Source organism: Bubalus kerabau, chromosome 7 (assembly GCF_029407905.1).
Source record: "Bubalus kerabau isolate K-KA32 ecotype Philippines breed swamp buffalo chromosome 7, PCC_UOA_SB_1v2, whole genome shotgun sequence".
NCBI lineage: Eukaryota > Metazoa > Chordata > Mammalia > Artiodactyla > Bovidae > Bubalus > Bubalus kerabau.
In genome coordinates this window covers 36531269-36557836 of record NC_073630.1, presented here as the reverse complement: position 1 = coordinate 36557836, position 26568 = coordinate 36531269, and the positions used below count along the sequence as shown (strand labels likewise).

The window sequence follows — 26568 nt, the reverse complement described above, 5'->3', positions numbered from 1 at the left end:
CTTGGCTGTCTCTGACTCTGCTGCAGACGATGAAGCACTTCCAGGCAGACAGCAGTATAACCATCAGGGCACCTTGTTCGTTTCTCATTTTTATGGAATCAGATTCCTATGCTATGTGTTGTTTGGAAACAATTGAAACCAGAATATTAAATCTATCTCCAATATGATAGAAGAATAAAATATTTTCTGGTACACACAGATTAAGAATGCTAAAGAAATATCTAGATGTAGTACTCAAACAGGGTGAAAGGACATCTTTATATATTGCAAGAATAATGAACATAGATAATTACTGATGCTTGCCAATGATATAGTCTATAGATAATGAAATAAAGCAAGAAAAATGAATAAGTGTCATGAAGATAAAAAAGGGAGAAAATACTGTCATTATTTATAGGTGATTCAATACCCTACTTAGAGAAGCTAATGAATGAACAATAATTCATTATGTAAGGAATAAATTAATTACATAATGTAGCACATATATGGGATACAAGCTCAGCCTACAGAAGTGAAGTGAAGTGAAGTTGCTCAGTCGTGTCTGACTCTTTGTCACCCCATGGACTGTAGCCTACAGGGCTCCTCTGTCCATGGAATTTTCCAGGCAAGAGTACTGGAGTCAATACTAATTATCTTCTCATGTGATAGCCAATTATAAAATTTAGGAAAAAATAATATACAATAAATACTTGACATAAATACTGTTTTCTAAAATCTTCTTAAGCAATAATGCAAAACAACTCTATATTAAAACATTTACTTCTGATAAATACATTTGCTCATGTACCTCAAGAACAACCTTTTTAGCATATTTAGAACAGTTTAGAAATTTTCACAGATATTTGCTATTAATAATTTTAAAGATGTATATGTGTTTAGAAGTGAGACTTTATTATTTTTTATGGATAAATGTTTAAAGGTACTGAACAGATTTTTTAATGATGCAAAGAGAAGCCAGTAAAAATGTTGAAAAATACATAGTACCTATATAATAGAAAGAACTTGCATTTTTCAAGTTTTAAGCATTGAGTTTAGTCTACAGGACTGGCAGTTTAGCAGGAAATACAGAGTATATTTTGAGTTGAAACTGACACAAACAGACTGTTTCTGGATCACTGTTTTAACACAGTGACCAAGAACAGTTTGTGTTTGTGGCAGAGACCCAGATATGAAATAGGCTAAAATAGAATTTGGTGGAATTAAACAGCTTAGAAAGAAACATGTTCTTGTTGGAAGAGTTGTGACTCTTGGAAAAACACCAGTTTCCAAAAAACTTGGGACAGTTTACAAAAAAAAAAAAAATGCATCCTTTGCTTTCTCTCTGTGCCATCATACAATCAACCACTTGTTCTTCCAACTTCCTGGGGAATATTATAATAAAATATAACATCTGGGTGATTTAACTAAGATGTAAGATTGCTCATTACACTAATGACATACTTTTCTACAAAAAGATGGGTTTTCTGCACAACTATATAAGCTTGGCTAACTTGGAGTTCAGTGGAAGAAAATGCACTTGAAATTTAGAAGTTTATCATTATTCATAGATATGCTGTCTTTCTCTTTATTGAAGCCATTCACAATTAAAATTGGTATAAGCATATTCATGAAATTTCTAGCAATTTTATATATATTATTTTAATAATTGTATCTCAATATATTGAGATATATTAAATATATAAAATATATTTAAAGTCATATATCAAAGGGATTATATTAATCAGACATAACTATTCATGGAAATTAATTTACTTATTGCAAATCTCTGCATTATTTGAAACAATGCTGAAACTGTTTGCAGAGTCTGACACATTTATTAAAATAAAATTAGAAGAAAAAAGGGTGTATTTTATTTATTATGTATTTTATATTGGAAAAGAGCAAGATAAATTTAGAAGCTAAATCTAATACCTAATATATATATCAAGTTAGGTAATATCTGAAAAAGAAACCTCAATGGGAAATAAATACCTTAAAAATAATCTTTACAAGCCACATAAAAATCACTCAAGTCCTATGTATGACATGTACCATTGGAGAGATATACCAGTTTTTCACCATTACCTACTTACTATACACAATATCTCTGCTTTCTCATGTCCTTCTAGCAATTAGTTCAGACATCTCTACTTTCCCATATCTGGAATATAATGAAAACAATTTACTAATCCCAGAAAGACACACATTAATGACCAGACTACTGAAACTCCATCATGTTTGTTACCTGCCTGTCTTTTTTTCATTCAGTGTTAGCTATGGAAGTATCCCAAGCATGAGTGTGCTCAAGGTTATGTATGCTTACAAAATTCTAAATATGTTTTGTTGATTCCTAAACATTGCAGTATAGTAAAGGAAAATATTAGTATAGACAAATCATTAGCTTTCATATTTTTATTCATTTAATAGATGAACTATGTTTTTAGTTGATATATGGACACTCATATACATATAGCTCATCAACTTTACAATTATTCTGGCATCAATTTTCTCCACATATGTAAGAAGCAAATGACAGAGATCACCTTGTATACAGCCCATGGCGGGTAGGGGAAAAAAGTAATGAGTGTATTTTTAAATATGTTTAAGAGATTCATGTCATATAGCTAATTCATAGACAACATTAATTACAAAACTTAAAACTTAAAGGAAAGATAAAAATTATTCTATATAATACCTTGTTTTAAAGTTCAGATAACAGAGCCAAAGAAATAAAATTTCAGGCTGTATTTTTATCAGTCAAAGCTAAATACAATTAAAATATGATTTTTCTTGAAAGAATATTTGATATCACACATATAGAAATTCAAAATAGAGTGGCAAGTGATAACTGAAAATCAGAAAAGAAAATTATGATATTTGCAACCACTAGTATAAATTTATCTAAGCAAATTCTAAGGCATATATAGCATTGCTGAGATTTTATTTTATAATGTTAAAAAAATCCCTATTCATTAAAATTAGTCAATAGTGACAATAAAACAAATGAAGTCAAAGAGAATAAGAAGGTAAAGTTAAAAAGAAAAAGAAAATGGCAAGGGAAGGGGTAAAAGAGGATATGAAGAGGAAATAAATTGAAAAAGATATAAGTGAAAACAGCACGTTATAAAAAAAACATGTTTTTCAATCCTAAATCTTCCCTGGTAGAGGAATAAATTTACCAAGGTAAAATACATACATACATAATGCGTATATATATATATATATATAAATACACACACACATATATGACTATATTAAGTGTATAATTAAAAGATTAAATTACTTAAAGGTATACAATTTTAAAACTTAAAACAATTATATACTTCAAGAGATGTCTCCTCTACATAGAAAACCCTAAAGACTCCACCAGAAAATTACTAGAGCTAATCAATGAATACAGTAAAGTTGCAGGATATAAAATCAACACACAGAAATCCCTTGCATACCTATATACTAATAATGAAAAAATAGAAAGAGAAATTAAGGAAACAATTCCATTCACCATTGCAATGAAAAGAATAAAATGCTTAGGAATATATCTACCTAAAGAAGCTAAAGACCTATATATAGAAAACTATAAAACACTGGTGAAAGAAATCAAGGAGGACACTAATAGATGGAGAAATATACCATGTTCATGGATCGGAAGAATCAATATAGTGAAAATGAGTATACTACCCAAAGCAATCTATAGATTCAATGCAATCCCTATCAAACTACAAACGGTATTTTTCACAGAGCATGAACAAATAATTTCACAATTTGTATGGAAATATAAAAAATCTCGAATAGCCAAAGCAGTCTTGAGAAAGAAGAATGGAACTGGAGGAATCAACCTGCCTGACTTCAGGCTCTACTACAAAGCCACAGTCATCAAGACAGTATGGTACTGGCACAAAGGCAGAAATATAGATCAATGGAACAAAATAGAAAGCCCAGAGATAAATCCATGCACATATGGACACCTTATCTTTGACAAAGGAGGCAAGAATATACAGTGGATTAAAGACAATCTCTTTAACAAGTGGTGCTGGGAAAACTGGTCAACCACTTGTAAAAGAATGAAACTAGAACACTTTCTAACACCATACACAAAAATAAACTCAAAATGGATTAAAGATCTAAACATAAGACCAGAAACGATAAAACTCCTAGAGGAGAACATAGGCAAAACACTCTCTGACATACATCACAGCAGGATCCTCTATGACCCACCTCCCAGAATATTGGAAATAAAAGCAAAAATAAACAAATGGGACCTAATTAACCTTAAAAGCTTCTGCACATCAAAGGAAACTATAAGCAAGGTGAAAAGACAGCCTTCAAAATGGGAGAAAATAGTGGCACATGAAGCAACTGACAAACAACTAATATCAAAAATATATAAGCAACTCCTGCAGCTCAATTCCAGAAAAATAAACGACCCAATCAAAAAATGGGCCAAAGAACTAAATAGACATTTCTCCAAAGAAGACATATAGATGGCTAACAAACACATGAAAAGATGCTCAACATCAGAGAAATGCAAATCAAACCCACAATGAGGTATCATTTCACACCAGTCAGAATGGCTGCGATCCAAAAGTCTACAAGCAATAAATGCTGGAGAGGGTGTGGAGAAAAGGGAACATTCTTACACCGTTGGTGGGAATGCAAACTAGTACAGCCACTATGGAGAACAGTGTGGAGATTCCTTAAAAAACTGGAAATAGAACTGGCTTATGACCCAGCAATCCTACTGCTGGGCATACACACCAAGGAAACCAGAATTGAAAGAGACACGTGTACCCCAATGTTCACTGCAGCACTGTTTATAATAGCCAGGACATGGAAGTAACCTAAGAAAGCTGTGGTACATATACACAATGGAGTATTATGTAGCCATTAAAAAGAATACATTTGAATCAGTTCTAATGAGGTGGATGAAACTGGAGCCTATTATACAGAATGAAGTAAGCCAGAAAGCAAAACACCAATACAGTATACTAATGCATATATATGGAATTTAGAAAGGTGGTAACGATAACCCTGTATGCGAGACAGCAAAAGAGACACAGATGTATAGAACAGTCTTTTGGACTCTGTGGGAGAGGGCGAGGGTGGGATGATTTGGGAGAATGGCATATAAACTTGTATAATATCATATATGAAACGAATCGCCAGTCCAGGTTCAATGCATGATACTGGATGCTTGGGGATGGTTCACTGGGATGACCCAGAGGGATGGTATGGGGAGGGATGTGGGAGGGGGGTTGAGGATGGGGAATACTTGTACACCTGTGGTGGATTCATGTTGATGTATGGCAAAACCAATACAATATTGTAAAGTAATTAACATCCAATTAAAATAAATAAATTTATATTTAAGAAAAAAATAAAAAGTGAATAACCTGAAAAAAAAAAAAAAGACATCACTCAGTACTGTAAGGCAGAAAGCCAAACTATGTAAACCACACTACAGTACAGTTATATTCATATTTTATACTTATATTACACATATAATATTTATATGATAAACATTCATATTTATTCATGTTTATAATCAAACAGGAAAAATGGGAGACTTTCATTTCTCCCACCAGCATCCTCGCTTCTAGGCTTCAGAAGTCAGCTTGGTCGTTTGTTATCGCTGACCCTGCTATGCGACTCTGGGTTCCTCTACCTCATCGTCAATGTGGCCCTAATGGTGCAGCAGGCTGTAGATTCCTAGAGCACTGGAGTGAACTTAAGAAGATTTTGTCCACGTGTACTGCATAGAAGATGAATTCGTCGTCCTCCACGATGAATGAGGAACCTGAGGCTCTCTCTGTAGTTAACCAGCTCAGAGACCTAGCCGCAGATCCTTTAAACTGATGAGCCATTGTCCAGGATCAGGGATGTCTGCCCGGACTTACTTTATTTATGGACCTTTCGCTCTTCGATACTTGGCAGAGTGCCATGCCAACAGAGAAAAGATGAAAGGAGAGTTGGGAAAGATGTTAAGCTTGCAAAATGTTATACAGAAGTCTACAACTCCAGGGGAAACAAAACTATTAGCCTCTGAAATCTATGACATTCTTCAATCTTCCAATGTGGCAGTTGGGGATAGTTTCAATGAAATGAATTCACGTCAAAGGAAAGCTCAGTTTTTTGGGGGGAACTACAAACAAATGTGTCAAAACAGTGGTTTTGCATATAGATGGTCTTGATGATATGTCCCGGAGAAACCTGTGTGAAGTGGCCTTGTTAAAAATTAAAGGCGTTATTAGCTTTACTTTTCAAATGGCCGTTCAGAGATGTGTGGTGCGAATCCATTCAGATCGTAAAGCTTTGGCATCAGCAATAGCATCAACCCAGTTTACGAAGGCTCAGCAAGTTGTGAAGAGCAAAAGTGGAGAAGAGATGCTAGTCCCATTCCAGGACACACCTGTGGAGGCAGAACAGAACACGGAGCTGCCTGACTACCTGCCCGAGCATGAGAGTCCCACAAAGGAACAAGACAAAGCGGGCAAGACAAGGCGGTGTCCCAGGTGGGCTCCCACCTGAAGAGCGGAGCTAGCTGGCTGAGCACAGCTGCAAACTTTTTATCCAGGTCCTTCTACTAGTGACTTCCCTTTGGGGCTCAAGGACTGTATAAGCAAACAAGGGGCAAGTTTTCCACTGTCATGGTGAACTGTCAAGTGAACTTACTGCAATTTGCAATAAGTTATCATGAAAAGTTTTTAGATCCCATGATTGAGAATGCTGCATTTTACATTCTACCGGACATTTTACCCCACTAAGTGGTAAAAGGGACAGAGGAGACAGGTGGAGTTGTTCTGTTGATGAAGGTATTTTGGTCTTGTTGTCCTTTGTTTAATTGCCTCACTTCTATTAAAAAAAAAAAAAAAAGGTCCACTGTTAAACCAAATATGTATTTGTGCAGCTTTACATTTTACTTGACATGAAGCACGTGATTAGGAAAATTCGTTTTCTCAAGCTTCAGGACCTAGAAGAGAAATTTTTTGTCCTTTTAGCTCAAGTTGCACATGAAGTTGGAGAAGGAAATGGCAACCCACTCCAGTATTCTTGCCTGGAAAATCCCATGGACTGAGGAGCCTGGTAAGTTACAATCCATGGGGTCACAAAGAGTCAGACACAACTGAGCAACTTCACTTTTCACTTTTTCATTTCATTTACTGGGGATATAATTTTTAAAATATTGACAACAAAGTATAAGAAGAATTTCTCTTTTCTGTAATAGTAAACTAGATATTTTTGTGCCACTGGGCAGTTACCAAGGAGACAAGAATTTATAGGACCGATTAATGAAAGGGAGTGAAAAGCTCATTGATGGGGACTCATACTGACCCTTGAAGCACTTTCCTAGTTTACAGCTGTAGCAGCGATACTAAGAAGTTGAGGTGAGTCTCCAGTGACCTCTTACAATAGCCAAAACATTACCAACTGAGATTTAAGTCCTGCCAAGAAAGAGGGTATCCCTGATGACTCAAGCAGTAAAGAATCTGCCTCCAATCCAAGAGCAACAGGAGATATGTGTTCGATTCCTGGGTCAGGAAGATCCCCTGGAGGAGGAAATGGCAACCCACTCCCGTATTCTTGCTGGCAAATCTCATGGATTGAGGAGTCTGGCAGGCTACAGTCTATGGGGTTGCAAAGAGCTGGACATGACTGAGCCACTGAGCACACAAGAAAGAGGAAACATGGCTAACACGCAGACTTTTCAGTTGGTACAAAGGGTAAGGGTGAACCAAAAATAAACCCTACCTTCAAAAAATTGAAGACCAGCTTCAAGTCATCTCATCCCCTGCTTATTTAATCAGTATGACCTGTCACAACCTAGTTAAAATAGCTACTAGGTTTTATTATGAACACCTTTCCTTTCAACTTTCTTCTCTGCCCATCAGGGTACTTGATAGAGCATCAAAATATTTATGGCTTTAAACCACTCCCAAATATTCTGATTCAAATAGTTTGGGCAGGTCTTAGACATAAGATTTCTTTTATAACTTCTCAGGCGATTCTAATGTGAAGTCAGTGCTGAGAACTGTGTTCTACATGTTACTTGCCAAACCCAATTAACCACACAGTTGTCTTTCTCCTCTACTGGGCTTGGAACTTTTGAGGATAGGACTATGGTTTTTACATTTAGAGCATACACATCTAAAAGAGTGCCAGATACCAAGTAGGTGCTTATAAGTTAGTTGGTGATAAATGACTGACTTTCAAAAGATGGTCATTTCAATTCAATTTAATAGCTACTAATCAAGTTCCAATTGTATGCTGGCCTACTGGTGTACAAAAGTAGATAATACAGTGCCAGCCTTTGGGAGAATTATTGTTCAACTCAATGGTCACAAAATTATCATTTACTATTATATTGATAGTGCTTTTAAGTGACTGCGTGTCAAATTAATCTTTCAGAGCTTCAATGCTGCTGCTGCTGCTAAGTCCCATCAGTCGTGTCCAACTCTGTGAAACCCCATAGACAGCAGCCCACCAGGCTCCTCCATCCCTGGGATTCTCCAGGCAAGAACACTGGAGTGGGTTGCCATTTCCTTCTCCAAAGCATGAAAGTGAAAAGTAAAAGTGAAGTCGCTCAGTCGTGTCCAATTCTTAGCGACCCCATGGACTGCAGCCCACCAGGCTCCTCCGTCCGTGGGATTTTCCAGGCAAGAGTACTGGAGTGGGTTGCCAGTGCCTTCTCCGTCAGAGCTTCAATACTCTCAGTCTAATATACTAAGTCATTCTTTCTTTGAATAGTATTCCATTATCAATAAAATAATAAATAGAATGCATGTCAACTGCAGAATATGGATTCTTTACAGGTGGGCCTGGAACATATACAAATACTGACCTTATTCTAAGATATAAAAAATCAACATGTTTCAAAAATTTTTATTATTCAGAACAGATATGATCCTATTGGCAAATAGGGAAAAAGCCAAAAATATAATTGGAAAACTGTGTATCTGTTTGAAAATTATGCACTCCACTTCAAAATATTCTTAGTCAAGGAAAGGACATATCTCGAAGTTAGAAAATATTTTGAACTAAACAATAATGAACAGACAATGTGTAAAAGTTGGATGATGTGGTTAATCATATCTTAGGGAGAGACTTATAAAGGTTATATATTATAGAAAACAAAGCTGAAAATGAATTAAGTATGCATCCATATTTTAATAAATGACAGCAAAAAAAACCCAGAAAATATGAAGGAATAAGATAATGAAGATAAGAAATCAATGATATAAAATGAATTTAAAATAAAAAACTTATAATAGAGCTAAAATTTGGAGTTTGAAGAGCACTTTTTTTTTTTTTTCCCAAGAAAAAGAGATGATGAATACAATACTGTTTCAGTGACAGAGAAAAGATATAAGTTGCAAAGACTGGAAAGGACTAATGGATCATGCTACAATATCTTTACAGAAAAAAAAAAAAAAAGCCAGATAAACAATCAACACAGAAATAATCAATGTCGCTAGATTCAAATACAAAATTTAAAAGCAAATGGTGCCTCTATGTCCTATAAATAATTGAATAGAAAACATAAATGACAAAATATACTATTATGATAGCATCAATGAAACAAAAAGTCTCATTAAATTTTGTAATACATTTATGGCAAATAACTATGTTAAACAGATTGATATAGTATTTAATAATAGATTGAAATTCTCATATTTATGCAACTCAGTTTCCCCAAAATTTGACATCTAGATTAAATGCAATATTGTTCATAATCTAAACAGAAACAAAAGTCTACTGCTGGTATACTCTCTACAAGTTATGGCAAGGGAAATTTTCAGACAGAAGAAACAGAATACAAGACAAAAATATTTCAAACAACGAAATGAAGAGCACTGAAAATGAAGTAAAGGTAAAATATTTAATTAGAGTGCAGTACAAGACAATGAACTATCTAAAACACAATTAACTGCAAAAGTATTTATATTTATAGTTTATTAAAATATTTATGCTTTCTTTAAAGTTTAATAAAAGTGGTACAAATATTTAACAGAGGAAATGAAATACAGTCATATGAAAAACTCACTTAAGCTAGGAGAAGTCAGAAAAAGTGGAAATACATAGCAAATGGGAGGGATTTTCAGCTCAATGGGTAAAGAATCTGCCTGCAATGCAAGAGACAGAGGAGACACAGGTTCAGTCCCTGTTTGGGAATATCCCCTAGAGGAGGAAAAAGGAAATCCACTCTAATATTCTCACCTGAAATATCCCATGGACAGCAGAGCCTGGCAGAATACAGTCTAAAGGGTCACAAAGAGTCAGACACAACTGAGTGACTAAGCATGCAATTCCAATCATTATCAATTATCACATTAAATTTGAATTATGTAAGAAAACCAAGTATTGATAAAAGAGAATCACTGGGTTAAAACAAACAAACATCTAATTAGATACTACCTATGGTAGCCTGCTTTAAATTTAGAGAATCAGACAGGTAAAAATTAAAAAAAAACAACAACCAAATACTATTCAAAACAAAGCTAGAGAATTATGTGTACATACTGAACAACAAAGAGTGTTTTAATCTACATTGTACAATGATTGACAGAATTTAGAGGAAAATAAACAAATCTAGAATTATGCAGACTTCAAAGATTTTTAGTAATGGATGAAACAATTAGGCAGACAACATATATGGATACAGGAGACCTAAACAATACTATCCATCAACTTTATTAAAATTGACACACAACTAATCAACAGTAGAGTAGACATTCATCACAAGTAAACATGAACTTTTCACTAATATAGTCCAGATCTTGGATCCTAAAATAATCCTCAACATATTTAAAAGAAAACAATACACACAAAGATGGTCTCAGAATATAAATAAATGATTTAAACTCTGAATAAACAACAGAAAGATATGTAGATAAATCCCAAGCAACTGGAAATAAAACAATTAATTTCTAATTAATTCAAGGGCGAAAAAAAGTATAGAAAGAAGATAAAAATACTTTGAATTAAATGAAAATAAAAATATTGAGACATGAGGGATGAAACAGATTAAAGGCAAATGTAAGCAGAAAATGTTTATATTATTTTTTAAAACTCAATGTAAGATTACCTAAACTGGAAAATGATCAAATTAAACTCAAAACTAGTAGAAGAAAAAATAGAAAATTCACAGAAAAATCAACATGATTTTAGAACAGTTACAGAGCAAAATGTCAATGTATAATAATTGGCTGCACTTGCATATAATTACAATTGAAATTTTAAATAAAATATGACATATATTAACATAAAATATAATAGATATAAATCTCACAGAAATATACAGCGTATGCCTAATGAAACCTGGAAACATCCATGAGAGAAGTCAGAGAACAACTAAATAAAGGAAAAGTTTTATCATGCTTCTGGATTGGAAGACTCAACATTGTTATATCAATATTTTCCAGTGGGACCTGTAGCCTTGAATGCATTCTGAGTTAAAATCAAGTTGGATAGCTACTGACCAACTGATTTTTAAATTTATATACAAAGATGATAGAATTTGAAAAAAATTATCAAACCTTATGAAAAAGACAAGACAGCATTCAAGAAAATATTGTTCAAAGGATAAACACATTGATTAGATAAACATCTAATCAATGGTTTAGAATAGAGACTACATAAATAGATACATGAAAATGTATTTAAGTCATTTTTGATGAAGGTAAAAATATAATTCAATAAACAAATGATAATGTTTTCAAAAATTTTACTGGAACATTTGGACTTCAATATATATAGCATAAATCAGTTCAGTTCAGTTCAGTTCAGTTGCTCAGTCATGTCTGACTCTTTGTGATCCCATGCACTGCAGCACTGCAGTCCTCCCTGTCCATCACCAACTCCCGGAGTCTACCCAAACTCATGTCCATTGAGTTGGCGATGCCATCCAACCATCTCATCCTCTGTCGTCCCCTTCTCCTCCTGCCCTCAATCTTTCCCAACATCAGGGTCTTTTCAAATGAGTCAGCTCTTCGCATCAGGTAGCCAAAGTATTGGAGTTTTAGCTTCAACATCAGTCCTTCCAATGAATACCCAGCACTGATCTCCTTTAGGATAGACTGGTTGGATATCCTTGCAGTCCATGGGAATCTCAAGAGTCTTCTCCAACACCACAGTTCAAAAGCATCAATCCTTCTGTGCTCAGCTTTCTTTATAGTCCAACTCTCACATCCATACATGACTAAAGGAAAAACCATAGCCTTGACTAGACGGACCTTTGTTGGCAAAGTGATGTCTCTGCTTTTTAATATGCTGATTAGGCTGGTCATAATTTTCCTTACAAGGTGTAAGAATCTTTTAATTTCATGGCTGCAATCAACAACTGCAGTGATTTTGGAGCCCCCCCCCCCCAAAATAAAGTCAACCACTGTTTCCCCATATATTTGCCATGAAGTAATAAGACTGGATGCCATGATCTTAGTTTTCTGAATGTTGAGCTTTAGGCCAACTTTTTCACTCTCCTCTTTCACTTTCATTAAGAGGCTTTTTAAATCCTCTTCACTTTCTACCATAAGGGTGGTGTAATCTGCATACCTGAGGTTATTGATATCTCTCCCGGCAATCTTGATTCCAGCTTGTGCTTCTTCCAGCCCAGCATTTCTCATGATGTACTCTGCATATAAGTTAAATAAGCAGGGTGACAATATACAGCCTTGACATACTCCTTTTCCTATTTGGAACCAGTCTGTTGTTCCATGTCCAGTTCTAACTGTTGCTTCTTGACCTGTATACAGGTTTCTCAAGAGGCAGGTCAGGTGGTCTGGTATTCCCATCTCTTGACCAGTTTTCCACAGTTTATTGTGATCCACACAGTCAAAGGCTTTGGCACAGTCAATAAAGCAGAAATGCATGGTTTTCTGGAGCTCTCTTGCTTTTTCCATGATCCAGCAGTTATTGGCAATTTGATCTCTGGTTCCTCTGCCTTTTCTAAAACCAGCTTGAACATCAGGAAGTTCACGGTTCACATATGCTGAAGCCTGGCTTGGAGAATTTTGAGCATTACTTTACTAGTGTGTGAGATGAGTGCAATTGTGCGGTAGTTTGAGCATTCTTTGACATTGCCTTTCTTTGGGATTGGAATGAAAACTGACGTTTTCCAGTCCTGTGGCCACTGCTGAGTTTTCCAAATTTGCTGGCATATTGAGTGTAGCACTTTCACAGGATCATCTTTCAGGATTTGAAATACCTCAACTGGAATTCCATCACCTCCACTAACTTTGTTAGTAGTGATGCTTTCTAAGGCCCACTTGACTTCACATTCCAAGATGTTGGCTCTAAGTGAGTGATCACACCATGGTGATTATCTTGGAAGTGAAGATCTTCTTTGTACAGTTCTTCTGTGTATTCTTGCCACCTCTTCTTAATATCTTCTGCTTCTGTTAGGTCCATACAATTTCTGTCCTTTATTGAGCAAATCTTTGCATGAAATATTCCCTTGGTATCTCTAATTTTCCTGAAGAGATCTCTAGTCATTCCCATTCTATTTTTTTTTCCTTTATTTCTCTGCATTGATCACTGAGGAAGGCTTTCTTATCTCTCCTTTTATTCTTTGGAACTCTGCATTCACATGGGTATATCTTTTCTTTTCTCCTTTGCTCTTGGCTTGTCTTCTTTTCACAACTATTTGTAAGGCTTCCTCAGATGGTCATTTTGCTTTTTTTGCATTTCTTCTTCTTGGGGATGGTCTTGATCCCTGTCTCCTGTACAATGTCATGAACCTCATTCCATAGATCATCAGGCACTCTATCAGATCTAGTCCCTTGAATCTATTTGTCTCTTCCACTGTATAATCATAAGGGATTTAAGTCATACCTGAATGGTCTAGTGGTTTCCCCCCACTTTCTTCAATTTAAGTCTGAATTTGGCAATAAGGAGTTCATGATCTGAGCCACAGTCAGCTCCTGGTCTCTTTTTTTTTTTGCTGACTGTATAGAGCTTCTCCATCTTTGGCTGCAAAGAATATAATCAATCTTATTTTGGTGTTGGCCATCTGGTAATGTCCATGTGTAGAGTCTTCTCTTGTGTTGTTGGAAGAGGGTGTTTGCTATGACCAGTGCATTATCTTAAGCAAAACTCTATTAGCCTTTGCCCTGCTTCATTTTGTACTCCAAGGCCAATTTGCCTGTTACTCCAGGTATTTCTTGACTTCCTCCTCTTGCATTCTCATCCCCTATAATGAAAAGGACATCTTTTTTGGGTGTTAGTTCTAAAAGGTCTTTAGGTCTTCATAGAACCATTCAATTTCAGCTTCTTTCTAAGAAGAAATGGAATAGCCATCATGATCAACAAAAGAGTGTGAAATGCAGTACTTGGATGCAATCTCAAAAACGACAGAATGATCTCTGTTCTTTTCCAAGGCAAACCATTCAGTATCACGGTAATCCATGTTTATAGAATAAATAAACCTCCATAAACTATATACCTTAATCAAAAATTATCATCAAATGGCTGTCTAGAAATAAATATCAATTTTTCACCTGAAAAATTTCTAAAAATTACTTGAAACTCTGTGTGATCTTGAGTTTGGCCAAGAGTTTATGGCCTGACATCAAAAATATAATATTTTTTTAAAAGTATTTGACTTTATCAAAATTCAAGGTTTGCTATGTAAAAGTTGTTGAAATAATGCTGACAAAAGGAGGGTACAGATTAAAAGTAAATATTTCCAAAGCATGTATCTGATAAAGGACCTAGTGTATAGAATACAACACATACTGGTAAGAAAGCAAGCAATGAAATTAAAAAATGAGAAGAAGATCCATGAATGGCAAATAAGCATGTGAAATGGGCAAAAGATCTTTTAATATTAGGGAAATGCAAGTTACATTCATAAAGAGATGCCAGTATATACTTTATAAAATAACTAAAATCACCAAACCTGATACTATCAGTACTATTAAGGATGGAATATTAACATTCAGCAATAAAGAGAAACAAACTATTAATTCACACATGCAAGATATTAAATACATCTTGTTAAAGGAAAGAAGCTAAACTCCTAAGACTATTTATTATATGATTAGATTTATATGATTTTCTACAAAAAATAAAAATATGGAAATGGAAAATAAATCAGTGATTACCAGTGGTTGGAGTAAGAGATGAGACTGGCTGAAAGAGACAACTTGAGGGAATCTTTGGGCTGACAAATATATGCTGTATGTTATTGTGGTAGTAGAAAAATGACTATCTGTATTTGTCAAAACCTATAGCAACTACACAACATGGGATGAATTGTATAAGTGTATATAAATTTGAAAAATTCAATCATGGTGTGCAGGGAATTCAAATGGAATGTAGACAGAAAAATAAATCTACTTGTGCTACAAATGAATTATGTATCCAACCAGTCCATTCGGAAGGAGATCAGCCCTGGGATTGCTTTGGAAGGAATGATCCTAAAGCTGAAACTCCAGTACTTTTCCCACCTCATGCAAAGAGTTGCCTCATTGGGAAAGACTCTGATGCTGGGAGGGGTTGGGGGCAGGAGGAGAAGGGGACGACAGAGGATGAGATGGCTGGATGGTGTCACTGACTCGATGGATGTGAGTCTGAGTGAACTCTGGGAGTTGGTGATGGACAGGGAGACCTGGTGTGCTGCGATTCATGGGGTCACAAAGAGTCAGACAAGACAGCAACTGAAGTGAACTGAACTGAATAGTACTTGAGGAGATGCAGAAGAAAAAAGTTGATCTAAGTAACTTTGGTAAATAGTTTAAAGACCAAAAGTAGTGTATATACTCTGGTGAATTTGTTTCTCACACGTTTCAAGATTTCTCTACCCAAATATGCATTGATTATAAAATTAAAAAATGTGAGAAGTGGAGAAAAATAGCAGATACTACCTAAACTATGTGATCAAAGCTTACATCATCAAAATGAAGAGATATTGAAATAATGTTTGATATGATATATTGAAAAGGACACTTTTCATTTCTGTAGCATTATTTCTGAAAAATATAATTTCAATTTAATCAAAGGTATGGGGAGGGAGGAGGGAGGGGGTTCAGGATGGGGAACATGTGTATACCTGTGGCGGATTCATGTTGATGTATGGCAAAACCAATACAATATTGTAAAATAATTAACCTCCAATTAAAATAAATAAGTTAAAAAAAGTAAACATCAGATATCAAGGGGCAATGTCAAGTACACAATAATTGACAAGTACTTTTGAAAAGTGTCATAAAAGACAAAGGAAGATGAACTTAGAACTGTTACAGGCTGGAGTACCTGTAACATACTCAAAATAATCCTATATAATGCAAGTAATCCTAATAGCGCATATGGTTTATATATTAGTATTATACTAGTACTAATTTCTTAGGTTTTAGTTTTTATATTGTACAACTGTTATAAACATTAGGGGTACTGGCTGAGGATAAATGAAAATGTCCTTCTAATTTTTTGCAATGCTTCTGAAACTTAAAAATATTTAAAAATAAAATCATATTTATAAATAGCACATTCAAATTTTTTAAAATTACTTGCAATATTTTAATTATTCCTTATTAATTAGGTCTATAACTATTTTGGATGTAACATAATTGTTCTGAAAATTAAGTAATATTTTCCAAAAGTGCAATCAATTTAAATGATACCTGTTTTATGCTAGAGTTTTATTTCTCATTTTATTTGTCACTCCTTACTAATTTGATTCACCACTAAATTTATAGATGAGACTTTATAAACTCTAACATTCAGTATTAATACACAAATCATAGCTACATAATCCATCAAATGTTCCAAAACAAGAACAAACATATTAATTTTACAGAAGTATGGGTGAAAAGTCAAAGATTTGTGTAGACAACAAAATGTCATAAGTTTTAACAAAAAACATATGTTATATTTGGCTGTCATCTGAGGATTATAAAATTCCAGAAAAAAATATGTATCAAAGTCTTAGCAAAAGCACAACATATTAAACTATTATTTTCAAGGGATTACATTTTCATAATAACGAAGCTAGTTTTACTCTGCTGCTGCTGCTAAGTCACTTCAGTCATGTCCAACTCTGTGCGACCCCATAGACAGCATCCCACCAGGCTCCCCCAACCCTGGGATTCTCCAGGCAAAATAGTTTTACTCTAAGTGATACATAATTTGAGGTTATGCATTACTCTTCTAATTCACAATATGACATTTTACTGCCTATTATAATTATTTAAACCAAGAACAACATGGCTAACTATCTCTTTAAATCAGGTAGAAACTCCTATAATGGGAACTAGGCTAGCGATATTCTATTATTTGGCCAGAGATGGCTAATATTCAATATAAAAAACAATAAAAATTGAGTGTGTATATATATATATATATATTTTTTTTTTCTTTTCCCTGTAAAACCGTGAATAGATATATTCTCTGCCTTGACGAGTGTATTATAGAAATTTGACAAGGATTCTGCAACATATTTTTCTTTTTTGAACCTCAAAATAATAAGGGTTGAAATTTGTTATTGCTTAGTCACTAAGTCGTGTCTGACTCTTTTGCCTGCCAAGCTCCTCTATCTGTGGGATTTCCCAGGCAAGAATACTGGAGTGGGTTGCCATTTCTCCAAGTATCTTCCCGAACCAGGATCAAACCCTCGTCTCCTGCATTGGCAGGTGGGTTATTCACCACTGAGCCACCTGGGAAGCCAAAAATTGAAATAGTTATACCCAAAATATATTTCTAACCCACAGAATGCTAAATTTGAATTCAACTTGAATATTTACTAAATTCTGGGTACTTTGGGTATCCCATTTAACCAAACTGACAAATTCCCTATAGTCTCGGAGTTTATTTTTTGAAAAGCAAAACAGACATAAAATAATTAAGAAAATCAAGATGGAGTGTTGTCAAGATGTCCCTTCCATTTAATAGAGCAGAAAGGCAAAATAGGATTTTTGTGAAGTCTAGACCTGTAAATCACTCTCTTTCTCATGTAGGTGAAAGATGTTATTGTTGTAAATGGTGTACTTTGAAATGATTTTAGATTTATAAAAAGAGTTTCAAAGGCAGTACAGAGTTTCCATATACCCTCTGGTCACCTTCCTGTAATGTTAACATTTATGTAACCGTAGTGAACATATAAACTTCATAAAATTAGCATTGCTACAAAATTGACAATACTACAAAGTAAGTCTTAGACTTTATTCACCAGTTTTCCCACTAATCCTTTATTGATCCTAATCTAAACATTTAGTTGTCATGTCTCTACTTCAGTTTGCTACAGATTCTCAGTTTGCCCCTGTTATTCACAAACTCAATATATTTGAAGAGTGCTGACTGGCTATTTTGTAAAATATCTTTATGTTCCATGTTTTCTCATGATTAGTCTGGGATTACGGATTAGGGGGAGAATATCACAGAAGTGAAGTGACTTTCTTGTATCATATCAAAGAGTATGAAATAATATGTTATTTGGTGGTGGTAACCCGAACACCTGTTTAAGGTGGTGTCTGCAAGGTTTCTTCACAGGAAAAACACTATTTTCCCATGTTGCGCTCTAGTCATTCATCTGTGACTTGGTATTTGCTGTTTCATTTTGTCAAAAGGTCATTTCTAAACTTTGTTGATTTTGTTCTGTAGCTCAGTTAATTATATTTTTTTCTTACTTTAACTGTACAATTTAATGAGTTTTTAATAAAGTTATACTCTTAAATGCCAACACAAATAAGATATAGAGCATTTCCATCAACTTAAACAATTCTGTTGTGCTACTTCTTAATTTCTCTCATTCTACTCTTTTTTTAAAATTTATTTTAGTTGGAAGTTAATTACTTTACAATATTGTGGTGGTTTTTGCCTTACATGAACATGAATCAGCCATGGGTGTACATGTGTTCCCCATCCCATCCCTCAGGGTCATCCCAGTGCACCAGCCCTGAGCACTCTGTCTCATGCATCGAACCTGGACTGCCGATCTATTTCACATATGATAATATACATGTTTCAATGTTTTTCTCTAAAATCATCTGACCCTCGCCTTCTCCCACAGAGCCCCAAAGTCTGTTCTTTACATCTGTGTCTCTTTTGCAGTCTCGCATATAGGGTCATCATTACCATCTTTCTATATTCCATATATATGTGTTAATATACGGTATTGGTGTTATTATTTCAGACTTACTTCACTCTGTATAATAGTTCCACTCTTAAATTTAGTCAATCAATGTTGGTTTGTTTGTTTGTTTTTTTCCTGTCTATAGATTATATTTCCATTACTAGAGTTTCAAATAAATAGAAGCACCCATTACATATTTCTTCAAGCATCATTTCTTTCTCTCACCATAGTTTGTCCTATGTTCTTTCAGGTTGTATGCAACAATATTTCCTTTTTTTGATAGATCAATATTCATTGTAGAGACATAAAACAACCTATTTATCCAGACATTTTAGCTTACTTTCAGTTTTGAATTATTTTTAATGAAATTACTGTGAACATTTGTGTCCAAGTATGTGCTGACCTCTCTCTTTCATTTTGGGTAACTATGTTGTACCACAATTGAAAAGTCATATATTAAACATATATTTAATTTTCTGAAAAAGAGCAAAACTGGTGAGAGTACAGCGTTAGTCATGAGAATCCACTAACATTTCTTGGCTACCATTATGTCTATTCCTCCTATTGTTCTCCACCACATTTGGAAACACATCAAACTTGACACATGATTTCCAGCATATGTCTCTAAACTTACTGGTTGTGATATCATTCTTCAAGCCAACCCTTCTTCTTTTCTGCCTTTTAGATATATCTGATAATTTCTAGTTAAATAAGCTATCTAGTTACTTTATGCAATTATAGTTTTATAAGTTTCTATTTTATAATACACGCATTTCAAAGATTTGGTACAGGAATCTATAATACATGTTCAGTCTCTACCGAATGTAACTTTAGTGACAAAAAAAACCTACAAAGTAATCATATAATTTAATATCAAAACTGAGACACTGCAATAGTAAAAATATTACTAAATATAGTCAACATTCTAAAACACTTATTTGAAGATTAACCCATTTGCTTCATCATATTTGTAAAATTAAACTATTTTAACATCAAAATCTATTCTAAGAAATAAAAGCAACTTACATTTATACACTAAAATTATTTTAAATACATATGTATTAGGTAAAATGTAAATTATATCATGGGGTAAAAAATATTCCTGGTATAATTTTATGAAATATAATAAATTCTACCATTTAATTTTCTTAAACTGCATCACTGTTTTTTTTTTTTTTTTCCTGTAGGTTGTATTTGTCTGATTATATTTTTATTATTTGATGAAATTACAACATATTTTTAAATTTTATATTTTATGGATGTGCATGCATGCTAAGTTGCTTCAGTCATGTCTGACTCTGTAACCCTATAGACTATAGCGCACGAGGCTCCTCTGTCCATGGGATTCTTCAGGTGAGAATACTGGAGTGGGTTGCCATTCCCTCCTCCAGTAGATCTTCACAACCCTGGGAGAGAACCCACATCTCATATGTCTCCTGCTTTGACAGGTAAGTTCTTTACCACTGTTGTCCCCAAAAGCCCATATTTTATGGATAAAATATATCAAATTATTGACGTATTCAATTGGATATGCTCCATAAATAATAATATTTTCCTGCTTGGATATATTGTTACAGTAGATAATAAGGTCCTTGGTAACCTTAGAGTAAATTATATAAATGAAGAATATTCTTAAATCTAATTTCTGGTAAGTATAAATCAAAGATAATAGATTTAATATGAAAAATAATCTTACATGTACATGAAGCAAGATGAAATGCTGAAACAACACAATAGTCTGGTACTAAAGTGATTTATGTTTTACATTTTCAACAATCTTTACATCATTGAGAACCTACTAGTGTTGCTCTCACACAAGAGCTTCATAAAGTGTTCTTCATAGTTTCAACAATCCAAATGTTCCTTCTCCTTATTTATCACATAGCTATAACATATTTCTTACATCTTGTGATTTAGTATCACATCGAACTATATATGTTCAAACTACAAAGCTGTTGAAAATTTTAGAAACATTAACATTCAAATGCCAACTTATGGTTGCATCCTCACAAAAAATACTATCTGTATGATGCCAAACACTCAATGTATGTGGATTCATTTTTGTGAATGAGCTTACATTTTTCAAGTCTACAAATGTCTTCCTCACTTTACTCAAGGCATATGTAAAAATGTTCCTATTTGATAGGATTAGTATTTTGGTAGCAATTCTAATTTCCCCCAAAGTTCATTTTCCACTCTTGGATGAGATTGGAGTACACCCAAGCATAACATAAGGAAATATTCATACACACATATGCATAAGACTCCATGGCAGAACCTCATACAAATAAATTAGCATACACATAATAAATTCAACACAACATCATCACACAGAATGAATAGCATTTAATTATTTCACAAAATCTGTTCCTCTATAAATTTTAGTGTGAACTCTTGGCAGAATATTACAGTCCTTAAAATATTAAACTATTCGGTCTTATTTCAGAACTTGTATTATTTAGTAAAGATTTTTGGAAATGTCTCATAATTTTGATTCACATTATTTTTTATGGATCAAAAACTTTTAAAAATTATATTTATATTTACATCTTGCATCTGAATATGTTATAACTACAACTCTTCAGTATCAATAGATTTTTAAATCTTTATTGAAATCTGATTGATGTACAAGAAGCTGTATATATTTAGTATATACAACTTGATTTTGGATATAAGTATATAACCATGAAAACATCTCCACAATCAATGAAATAAACATATTCATCACTTCCAAATGTTTCTTCCCACTCTCTTTAATTATTTGTGTGCATGTGGGTATATGTCTGCGAGCAATATGGATACAAAATAAAATCTATTTTCTCAGAAACTTTAAAACTATAGTCAAGTATTGTTAACTATAGTCACTAAACTGCAGAGTGGATCTCTAGAAGTTCTGCATAACTGAAGCTTTGGACTGTTTGACCAATACCTTCACATTTTCTCCTATCCCCAATTCCTGGCAACTACCATTCTCTTTGCTTCTACGAGCTTGACTTTTAGATTCCTCATACATGTGTGATTATGTAGTATTTGTCCTTCTGAGTCTGGCTTATTTGACTTAGCAATAACATCATCCAGATAGCAAATGGCAAGATTTCTTTTTTTAGAAGTCTGAATAATATCACTATATGTTGATACCACATTTTCTTTATTCACTTGCCTGTCATGAGGAAAAAAAAAGTTGATTCAATACCTTGGCCATAGTTAATAAGGCTGCAATGAAATCGGGAGTCCAGGTATGTCTTTGAAATACTGATTTTCTTTCTTTTGGAACAATACCCAGACATGGGATGTCTGGACGATATGGTAAGTCCATTTATAATTTTTTGAGGACATGCAATACAGTTTTCCACAGTGGCTGCATCAATTTACATTCTCACTAACAGTCTAAAAAGTTTTCCTTTCTTCACATCCTTAAAATATTAGTTTATTCATTGTATGTTGTTTTGTATTATTTTTGTTTTGTCTTCTAGGAGCAGCCATACTTAAAGCTATAAGGTGATATGTCATTGTGGCTTTGATTTGCATATCTCTGATGATTAGTGACATTGAGTACCTCTTCACATACTTACTGGCCAAATGTCTTCTTTGCAAAAATGTTTTCAGTTATTTTCCTCATTTTTAAATTGGGTTGTCTGTTTTCAGCTATTGAGTTATAGAAGAGGTGGTCTGTAGGCCAGTTGTTGAGATCCCTGCACTGGTTGTTGAGAACTCCCACCTTTCTTTGTTCTTAGTTACCCCTAACAAACTAGTTCAGCTGATTCCCTTAGACTCCTAGGTGCAACGCATTAGAAACAGACTTTTTGGGTAGTGTTCTGAAACACTGGGAGGTCAGGTACCCACTTTGCCCCCTATTTTCTCCACAGGATATCCCACAAAGGGCTCTCTCTCACTCAGTGCTGAATTGAAAGGAGAAAGGAGACTGAGGTACAATGAAACTGCTCTTAACCTTTTCAATGCATCTTTTCATTTCTGTGTTCAACTGCGGTGCTATAAGGGAGACTTATAAAGGTATATTCATCCATAGACAGTTAACAAATTGGTGTTTTTGTTGGAACATGAGGACTGAGATGTCTTATTCCACCGTTTTGCTGATGTTACTCTCAACAGAATTTTTAACAAGTAATTTTCACCCCTTTGATTATTTATAACTGTCAACATTGATTATAGGGATATTTAAAAATTCTTCATTGGATATAATGTATTCATGGGAACTGAACAGTTTCCTATGAATATTTTTAAATAAATTCCATCATGTATCATCTTTTTAGGACCACTTTCTGTTCCTCTGAGAGAACACACACACACACACACACACACACACACTGATAGTATGACTTAAGGTTAAAGAGCTTACTATAATTATTTTGCAATGTATCACATAACCTGAATGTGAAAAAAACCATTCTCAAACTATCTATTCTTTGATTCTAAGGTCATAGAAATTGTCCAAAATATCTATGGAGGTATATCTACTCATATCTTGTATAATTTGTAATACCCCTGACATACAAAATATCAATCTGATCAACATTCAATTGCAAATTTCAGCTAATTAATGAAAGATCTCCATGTTATTCATATTACTAAACCAGTTTTTCCTTAAATAATAAGAGAGCTGACACCTTGGGCTAAAGTGTTTTTTGTGACTGAACCAAACAGTCAACATCCCTGAGATCTTTACTGAAATATCCTTCAGAAAGTCTTAAAACTCAGGAGGCAGCCTTACAGTATTACAAAAGACATGTGCAGTCCATTTCCATAATTACCATGTTATATTAAGGAGAAGGAAGTATTAAGCACTTCCAAATGATGCTAAAGAGTTAAGTGAAACAAGACAGACAAGTTCTACTGGATTTTGTCCTATAGCAGCCTTTGGTGAGCGAAGCAGGAGTTGTTTTTTTGAAATAATGAGGAGTCCTATATTAGAGATAAGTAAAATGAATAAATTACAAAGCAATCACATTTATATTCAAAGATATTTGATGTAAGTAACCAGTGCATAATTCAAAGAAAAAAGTTATCTATTTCCTAATATTACTACAAGTTCGGTGACAAATATTCTGGCACACTACAATTCAAGACTTCATATTATGAGATGATAGGTCTAATTCTCTCTTATTTCAGCTCTACTCTCCTCTTATTATTACTTGATGACTTCATAGCTAGCTATCAGAAGTGCAGGCTTACATTCCCTTAAGTTTAAGGTCTGGTGATGAAACAGACAGTGCCTCTTTTAAAACTGAGGACATTATTAGTTTTGAAAGTCTCTGAGACTAGTCATTTCTAACCAAATACTCTGAAGAGTATACAATGCTTTGACCAGTCAAGCTATGTTCACACATTCAACTCCGAAGTCAAAGAAAACAATCAACTCCACATGAACCATATTTGTCAGAATAGAGTAACAGTGATTCCCCCTAGGAAAATTCCAATGCTGTTATCAATGTTGAATCCTTGAGTACATTTTTTATTTCAATAGACAAGATATAATTGGAAGAGGGAGCATTCAAAGGATTGGAGAAGGATTTGGCATTAGTATGAGAGACATAGCCTTTATTATAATTGAAGAACAGAAGAAATAAAGTGAATTCAATAGTTTTGCACATTTGTGAACAGATTTAGCAGTAGGCCAGACTTTCTCCTAAGTGGAGTAAAGTAAGTAATAGCAGTGAGGGCTCTGAGGTTTAAAGAATGTGAAAAAGGCTAAGAACATTTGAAGATTATAGCAGAGTTGTTTGCACACACACAATAATATATTTGCCAGGAACAGTTGAAGGTTCAATTAAGATATTAAAGTATAATTTTTGAGTAACTTTCCTCTTGCTTATTGTGTGATTCATTCCAGCAGAACTTCCCTGTTCAAGTGCAAGTTAAGAAAAACAATAAGACTCTTCTGGAATGTTAAGGGTTGTGAGACACGGGCAAAAAAAGACAGAAGGATAGGATGGCTTAGTGAATATATTAACATGATATGCAATCACAGCTACAGAATACAAACTGAATAAGTGAGTAATGTATTCAGTTCAGTTGAGTTCAGACGCTCAGTCGTGTCCAACTCTTTGCAACCCCATGAACAGCAGCACGCCAGGCACCCCTGTCCATCACCAAATCTGGGAGTTCACTCAAACTCACGTCTATTGAGTCGGTGATTCCATCCAGCCATTTCATCCACTGTCGTCCCCTTCTCCTCCTGCCCCCAATCCCTCCCAGCATCAGAGTCTTTTCCAATGAGTCAACTCTTCGCATCAGGTGGCCAAAGTATTGGAGTTTCAGCTTTAGCATCACTCCTTCCAAAGAACACCCAGCACTGATCTCCTTTAGAATGGACTGGTTGGATCTCCTTGCAGTCTAAGGGACTCTCAAGAGTCTTCTCCTACACCACAGTACAAAAGCATCAATTTTTTGGCGTTCAGCTTTCTTCATAGTCCAACTCTCGCATCCATACATGACCACTGGAAAAAGCATAGCCTTGACTAGACGGACCTTTGTTGGCAAAGTAATGTCTCTGCTTTTGAATATGCTATCTAGGTTGGTCATAACTTTCCTTCCAAGGAGTAGTGTCTTTTAATTCCATGGCTGCAATCTACAACTGCAGTGATTTTGGAGATCCCAAAAATAAAGTCTGACACTGTTTCCACTGTTTCCCCATCTATTTCCCATGAAGTGATGGGACCAGATGCCATGATCCTAGTTTTCTGAATGTTGAGCTTTAAGCCAACTTTTCCCCTCTCCTCTTTCACTTTCATCAAGAGGCTCTTTAGTTCCTCTTCACTTTCTGCCATAAGGGTGGTGTCATCGGCATATCTGAGGTTATTGATATTTCTCCTGGAAATCTTGATTCCATCTTGTGCTTCTTCCAGCCCAGCGTTTCTCATGATGTACTCTGCATATAAGTTAAATAAGCAAGGTGACAATATACAGCCTTGATGGCCTCCTTTTCCTATTTGGAACCAGTCTGTTGTCCCATGTCCAGTTCTAACTGTTTCTTCCTGACCTGCATATAGGTTTCTCAAGAGGCAGGTCAGGAGGTCTGGATTTCCCATCTCTTTCAGAATATTCCACAGTTTATTGTGATCCACACAGTCAAAGGCTTTGGCATAATCAATAAAGCAGAAATATATGTTTTTCTGGAACTCTCTTGCTTTTTCCATGATCCAGCGGATGTTGGCAATTTGATCTCTGGTTCCTCTGCCTTTTCTAACACCAGCTTGAACATCAGGAATTTCACGGTTCACATATTGCTGAAGCCTGGCTTGGAGAATTTTGAGCATTACTTTACTAGCGTGTGAGATGAGTGTAATTGTGCAGTAGTTTGAGCATTCTTTGGCATTGCCTTTCTTTGGGACTGGAATGAAAACTGACCTTTTCCAGTCCTGTGGCCACTGCTGAGTTTTCCAAATTTGCTGGTATATTGAGTGCAGCACTTTGACAGCATCATCTTTCAGGATTTGAAATAGCTCAACTGGAATTCCATCACCTCCTTAGCTTTGTTCGTAGTGATGCTTTCTAAGGCCCACTTGACTTCA

At 34.6% G+C, this 26568-nt stretch overlaps 1 long non-coding RNA gene and 1 pseudogene across 1 annotated transcript in view; one reads left to right on the top strand and one right to left on the bottom strand.

The window, feature by feature from the left end:
* Window positions 1-5593: 5593 nt before the first annotated feature.
* LOC129657646 (armadillo repeat-containing protein 1-like) lies at window positions 5594-6940 on the top strand (annotated as a pseudogene).
* A 5938-nt stretch (window positions 6941-12878) lies between these two features.
* The window catches only part of LOC129657647 (uncharacterized), a 39946-nt gene continuing 26256 nt past the window's right edge, over window positions 12879-26568 (bottom strand). The window contains exon 3 of the long non-coding RNA XR_008716931.1: window positions 12879-14245. This is a non-coding gene — a long non-coding RNA (uncharacterized LOC129657647). The remainder of the gene's footprint in view (window positions 14246-26568) is intronic.